Source organism: Caretta caretta, chromosome 1 (genome assembly GCF_965140235.1).
Source record: "Caretta caretta isolate rCarCar2 chromosome 1, rCarCar1.hap1, whole genome shotgun sequence".
Classification (NCBI taxonomy): Eukaryota; Metazoa; Chordata; order Testudines; family Cheloniidae; genus Caretta; species Caretta caretta.
The window spans coordinates 213063247-213071044 of record NC_134206.1 but is presented as its reverse complement, the minus strand read 5'-3'; positions in this window follow the sequence as shown (position 1 = coordinate 213071044).

The following is a 7798-nucleotide window of genomic DNA, read 5'->3' as shown; positions in this document are numbered from 1 at the left end:
GAGACAATGTTTCTTCAATAGATAGCTGTATTTGTGCTTCAGGCTGGTCAGATGTAGATACACAACTTGAACCTTCAGTTGACATGTTGATATATTCTTGGTTCTTGATGTGTTCTTCACCTTGGTTAGTTTTTGAGGCCTTTGAGTGGAAAAGGCCTTTGAGTGGCCTTTGTTGTATTGTTTTTTGTCTTTTCATTTTCACTGTGACCTGCAACATACAAAAGAGATATGAATAAAGTAAATGTTTTGTTAAGATAATGCAAGTTACACCAAAACACACAACAGGTCTAGATTTCTAAAAAAAATATAATTTAAAAAAAATGTATTTAATTTAAATTGACTTTTGAAAAGTAAGCCATCATGGGATAAGAGGGAAGTCCTCTCATGGATCAGTAACTGGTTAAAAGATGGGAAACAAAGGGCAGGAATAAATTATCAGTTTTCAAAATGGAGAGAGATAAACAGTGGTATCCCTGAGGGGGTCGGTACTGGGACCATTACTGTTCAACATATTCATAAATGATCTGGAAAAGTGGGTCAACAGTGAGATGGCAAAATTTGCAGATGATACAAAACTATTCAAGATAGTTAAGTCCCAGGCAGACTGCGAAGAGTTACAAAGGGATCTCACAAAACTGGGTGACTGGGCAACAAAATGGCAGCTTAAATTCAATGTTGATAAATGCAAAGTAATGCAGATTGGAAAACAATCTCAACTATACATACAAAATGGTGGAGTCTGAATTAGCTGTTAACCTTCATGAAAGAGATCTTGGAGTCATTGTGGATAGTTCTCTGAAAACATCCACTCAATGTGAACCGGCAGTCAAAAAAGCAAACAGAATGTTGGGAATCATTAATGACAGTTTTCAGAGTAACAGCCGTGTTAGCCTGTATTCGCAAAAAGAAAAGGAGTACTTGTGGCACCTTAGAGACTAACCAATTTATTTGAGCATAAGCTTTCGTGAGCTACAGCTCACTTCATCGGATGCATACTGTGGAAAGTATAGAAGATCTTTTATACACACAAAGCATGAAAAAATGGGTGTTTACCACTACAAAAGGTTTTCTCTCCCCCCACCCCACTCTCCTACTGGTAATGGCCCAACTTGATTATCATACACATTGTAAGCAGAGTGATCACTTTAGATAAGCTATTACCAGTAGGAGAGTGGGGTGGGGGGGAGAGAAAACCTTTTGTAGTGGTAAACACCCATTTTTTCATGCTTTGTGTGTATAAAAGATCTTCTATACTTTCCACAGTATGCATCCGATGAAGTGAGCTGTAACTCACGAAAGCTTATGCTCAAATAAATTGGTTAGTCTCTAAGGTGCCACAAGTACTCCTTTTCTTTTTGAGAATCATTAAGAAAGGGATAGATAATAAGACAGAAAATATAATATTGCCTCTATATAAATCCATGGTACGTGCACACCTTGGATACTGTGTGCAGATCTGGTCACCTCATCCCAAAAAAGCTATACTGGAATTGGAAAAGGTACAGAGATGAGCAACTAAAATGATTAAGGGTATGAAACAGGAGAGATTAAAATGACTGGGAATTTTCAGCTTAGAAAAGAGACGACTAAGGGGGGATATGATAGAGGTCTATAAAATCTTGACTGGTGTGAAGAAAGTGAATAAGGAAATGTTATTTAATCCTTCACATAACACATTTCAGAGTAACAGCCGTGTTAGTCTGTATTCGCAAAAAGAAAAGGAGTACTTGTGGCACCTTAGAGACTAACCAATTTATTTGAGCATGAGCTTTCACGAAAGCTCATGCTCAAATAAATTGGTTAGTCTCTAAGGTGCCACAAGTACTCCTTTTCTTTTCACATAACACAAGAACTAGCAGTCACCCAATGAAATTAATAGGGAGCAGGTTTTAAAAAAACAAAAGGAAGTACTCCTTCACACAACATAAATTCAACCCCGTGAAACTCTTTGCCAGGGGATGCTGTGAAGACCAAAACTATAACAGGAAGAAAAAAAGAACAAAGATAAATTCCTGGAGAATAGGTCCATCAGTAGCTATTAGCCAGGATGGGGAGGGATGCAACACCATGCTCTGAGTGTCCCTAGCCTGTTTGCCAGAAGCTAGGAATGGGCAACAGGGGATGTATCACTTGATGATTACCTGTTCTGTTCATTCCCTCTGAAGCACCTAGCCTTGACCACTGTCGGAAGACAGGATACTGGGCTGACCCAGTATGACCATTCTTATGTAGAAATTAATTATAATAATAAAAATGTTTGATACAGAAACTCCCCTACATAGTAACCTCTCAAGATAGCAACAGTGTGAGACAACAACCTTGGCAAATAATGCATATTAAAAACCTTGGCCTACTAGGAAACATATGTATATAAGTTTCCATTCCCAGTCACAAATCTAGCATTCTGGAGCAAAGTCACTAAAATATAGTCCAACAAACAAATGTTTATTTAACGTGCCCCTCACTTTTCCCTCCACCACACCCCACTCACTGGTGTTGTCCTTGATCAGTGGAGACTCAGAGTTGAACTCCATTGTCCAACAGCAACAAAGACCTTTGTGTGCATTGTGAGATCCTTGTTGCAATCTGCATTCAATACTTCTAAAGTGTCAGTGACAAGTGTCTCCTCATCGAAAATTTTACAAGCATACACTGCAAATTTTACAAGCATACACTCAATATATTGAATAGTACCAGACCCACAACTGATCCCTGCAGGACCCCTCCCAGTTTGACAACAAATCATTCATAATTACTCTTTGAGAATGGGCTTTCAAGCAGTTGTGAACCCACCTTGTAGTAATTATAGCATGAGGACCTGAAATAGTGAAATGAGCCAGACTGGCATGGACTTTTGTGACAATAAGTGGGAAATGTGTTTTAGGGGTCCAGGCTTGCTGAGTGGGTTCCCTGAGGACTCCCTGAGGAGTGGTTAATGGAAATTCCCCAACAACTCCTATGTAAAACTCAGAGTTTGAAGCTTCGTCCCCAGAGAGGAGGCAATTGATCGGTCTTAGCTTTTCAGGAGGCCAGAGATCAAAGGCGTAAGCTATATACCAGGGGTGGCCAAATGTACCAACCCTCTAGGCCACATACACTAATTTTGAGAAGCTTGAGAGCCAGGTGCGCCTGCTGGGGCTTGGGGCTTCAGCCCTACTCCTGCTGAAGCCCTGAGCCCTGGTAGGTGTGCCCTACAGGGCTGAAGCCCTGAAACCCCCCTCCCTGTTGGATAGAAAACCCTAACCCCACCAGTCCACCTGAGGGCAGAAGCCCCGAGCTTTCCTCAGTCTGTTAGGCGGAGAAATGGCCTGGGGGGTGGGGAGCCTGTGAGCTGCAATTTAACTGTAAAAGAACCGCATGCAGCTCATGAGCCGCGTTTGGGCCACCCCTGCTACACACAGAAACAGATGAACTGTGCCAGGTTGTTCTTCTTGATCTGACACTTGACATAACTTGTAATGAAGGGAGCAAGTTGGGGGACAAAAGTGCAGTTAACTCTTAAACTGTGACAGTAGCAATCATTTCTTGAAGTGATGTATCAGGTACAAAGGAGTCACTGCAAGGCTGGGAATTAACAGCTGATATCTTTAAGGAACCCCCAATTTCTGCTTCCACATTTTGAATACTGCATGTAATCTGCTCCAGAGGTTGATCCAATATGTTATCTTCCTTCACCAGCAGGTATGACGTTCCCCTGTTAAACTGTTTATTAAATAGCTCTTCACACAGGATTCTCTCACAGCTTCCAACCAGACCCCTCTTTGCATTTGTAACCCTTCTGCCAGGCAGAGTTGACAGCAACAAGGGCCGGGTTCAGTACATAGGGGTTTCTTTTCAACAATACAATGCAAAACTGGCTCAAGCCCCCACCCAGTGACCTGGGAAAATTACACACACGCCCCTGGGCACCTCAAAGAGGCAATGCTTCCCCTCTCGCAAGCTGAGAGTCTCAGTGTAGCAAAAACAACTCAGCATTAAATTGGGAAAACACCACAACTAGGGTTCATAAACACAAACCATGAACCAGAAGACCCACCCCGAAGTAGATTGGACCGTGTCCTTTCCCTTTGGTTCTTGAGTCCAGCAACCCAAAAGTCACCCCACTCACAGTTGCTGTCCTTAGTCAGTGCAGCCCCAGAGGTCAGAAGTTCATCTACAGAGTTTACCTCCCAGCCTGGGTGGAAGGGTGGGGGGGTCTGGAGGCACCTTACATGCTCCACTGCTCAGGCCACATGGGTGAAAGCATCTAAGGCCTTCCCCAACAGTAACAGAGCCAGGCACAGTACGTCTGCCTGCCTTCCCTGGTTCAACTCACACCACATTTTAAAAACTTTTAAAAACTCACCCATGTCCTCCCCTTCCCTAAGTGAGGAAATAATTTGGAGTTCACAACACCCAGGGAAACAGGTATATGGGCTCTAACAACATGTACTGGATGAAACTATAGGGGCAGTTTCTCCATTTCCAGTTCATGCTGAGGGCCCTTTTCTCTCTCCACGCTCTCCTGCTGTTGTTGCTTCTCCAACCCAGGTCTGCAAGTTGCTGGGTTTCCAAGTGCAGTTTGTCATTCACTGATTGTAACTGCTCCTCCGCAACGTGGTGACGTTTCCACAAAAGCTGCTGAAAGTGCATTCAGTCTGTGAGGAAGCAGGGCCTGCAGCAGAGCCAGTCTCCAGGCAATCTAAGGAGAGCAGCTGGCCTGTACTAGGCTGCCTGACTGGTTACCTCACCTGACAGGTGGGAAGTGTGAGCAGAGCAGCTCTTACACCCAGCAGCAGCAGTTCAGTAGCTGCTTAGAGCATTTTTCTATGATTGTGCCTGTGCCTGCTTGTTCCCAGCCTGGTTCCAGCTCTGCTCCTGCCTTGGCCCCAGCCTTGCACTGCCTTGCCTCTCTGCAGGCAAGTTGTTTTTGATCCTTAGCTCCAATTCTTGACTTTGGCTCTGGCGTCTGGTCTCTGCTGCTGATCCCTGCTTGAAGCACTGGGCACAAGCCCTTTGTGACTCTAGCAGGCCAGGTGCCAGCTCTTGCCAAAGCTGCAGGCATTAGCTAAGATCTGACAAACTCACAGCTGGACACCAGACCAGTTCATTGATGTGTTAATGTTGCTCAGAATAGGTGTTAGTCTGATAAGAATGTGTTTAGTGTTTAGACTCTGTAGGATGTTTGCAGGGTGCTGCATGCGTCAATCTGACCTCTAATGTCTGTATTCCATGCTGTAAGGAATTAGGTAAGGGCTGCTTTATAACTTTCAAAATGTTTGCTCTAAACTTGTGTAAGGGGACTGTTGTCCCCTTACTAAAACTCAGTGGGCGTGTTTTGGTTGGTTAGGTCCCAGTACCAAAAGAAAGGGGAAGGGTCAGTGGGAAATCAGGACCCTGAGACTGACAGTCCCCAGGAACCACGGGGAACGTAAGAACAGCCATACTGGGTCAGACCAAAGGTCCATCAAACCCAGTCCTCTGACAGTGGCCCAAAGGGAATGAACAGACAGGTTATCATCAAGTGATCCATGCCCTGTCACCCAATCCCAGCTTCTGGCAAACAGAGGCTAGGGATACCATTCCTGCCCATCCTGGCTAATAGCCGTTGATGGACCTATCTTCCATGAATCTCTCTAGCTCCCTTTTGAAGCCCCTTATAGTACTGGCATTCACAACACCCTCTGGTAAGGAGTTCCAGAGGTTGACGGTGCGTTGCGTGAAAAAATACTTTCTTGTGTTTGTTTTAAACCTGCTACCTATTAATTTCATTTGGTAGCCCTTTGTTCTTGTATTATGAGAATGAGTAAATAACATTTCCTTATTTACTTTCTCTATACCACTCATGATTTTATAGACCTCTATCATATCCCCCCCTTAGTCACCTATTTTCCAAGCTGAAAAATCCCAGTTTTATTAATCTCTCCTCATACGGAAGCCGTTCTATACCCCTAATAATTTTTGTTGCCCTTCTCTGAACCTTTTTGTTAGGGGGCTTATTCCTTCACCCACTTACTTCCCTGGTCCTTCTCGCATGAACAGAGAGCAACAATACCCGAAGTCCAAAGGTGCAAACAATTCTATGTTTATTGGGGTGAACTTCCAGCAAGCATGATTCCAGTTTCCTTCCTTAGTATCCTCCTTCCCAGCTCTGACATCACAAAGCCTTACACCTGTGTCCCTGTTCCCATTCCTGCCCTTAGCCAAACATGATTCCAATTTCCTTACCCCCAGTCCCCCCACACACACACACACACACTTCCTGATTGACTGCAGACTATATAGTAAAACTTGAGTTTGGCTTAGCTATACCTTAACCAATCATTTTCCTGAAATTTAACTAACCAATCCTAACATATTGTAACATGATTATGTAACCAATTATATCCCACCACCTTAATTAGTTTACACCCAGCAAAATTAATTATACAGCAGACAGAAACAATCACAGAACCAGACAGAGATTATACAGACAAACAATAGGGAAATGGGGACTACAGTGATAGAACAACAAAGAAATGAGGATTTCACATCCCAGCTATTGATAAGTTAGTTCTTGCCAGACAGGATGCTATCAAACTAAGTTTCCTTTTACATTTTCTAGGCACTTCCCTTTTTCTGGAGGTGATAGGCATTATCAGGACAGGATTGTATTCCTAACAGCCCAATAGCACCTTCTTTCAATGTGACTAGTTTGGAATGTGAGGAGGTGACCGTTCACTTCCCAGCTTATGGCTGCGTCTGTTGCTTAGCCAAAGGCCTTAGCCTAAGAACAGGGCCTCAGACTGTCACAGTAAGAGAAGGACCTTACACTGGCAGACAGTGATTTTGATTCTTTCTTTTATACCTCTAATTAGCCAAGTGATAAGAATACACCTAAATTATTCGAGTACAGGCCTTTACCGACAGGCCTGAATATCTATATCCTAACAACCCCGTACCACAGAGGGGGGTGACGTGTTTTCCTTTAACCTTTCCCAATTTTTCCTTATCTTTTTAATTGATTGCTGTTTAATAAATTGTATTTGCTTTGAACTATATGTAATGATCAGTGGGTCAGGGAAGCGTCCAGTGCAGAGAGAGCACTCCGGAGTGGGAACACCCTAGCCCCTGCCCTAAGTGACCACAACAAGGTTGGGGGGGGGGTGAGCCCCCCAGAATCCTGGGACCAGCCTTGTTGGGGTTACGTGGACTCTGCCACACAGGAGAGTAGAAGGGGAGCCCTTGAGGTCAGGCAGGCCTCTGGGTAAAGGAAGTGGGAGCAAGGACTCAGATCCTTTCGCTAGCCCACTTCACCGGGGTAGTGTATAAGCCAGGAAAGTTCCACACAATAGCGGGACCATTCCCTGGCTTACACTTGTAAACTCAGATGGGAAGAGTGTCTCCACCATATCCATCCAGCAGAACTACCAAAATCAGCTGGGCCATAAAGGAACATTGCAATACAAGGCACAGGTGAATGGCTCATCCTATGGACTTGGCAGCTGCATGAAGGAAATAAAAAAAAGACACAGGGAAATTTTTCCATCACTTTGCTCTTTGAACTCCCACAGAGTCAGAGACACCAAAGTGAAGCCAGAGAGCCCAAAGGGTTTCCCCTGGGTCTGCCTGGAAAGACACTTTGAAACAACAGATCACTACAACTCTGTCACTCTTAGGATTTAGAGTGCAACTCATCTGTATATATGTTTGTTTGCTTTATCCTGTAAATAACTCTCTCATTCCTTTTTCCTCTTAGTAATCCTTTAAGTTAATTTATTACAGGATTGGCTACGGGAAGATGCTTCAGAGAAGGTTAAAGAACTGTAATTTCCTTGTT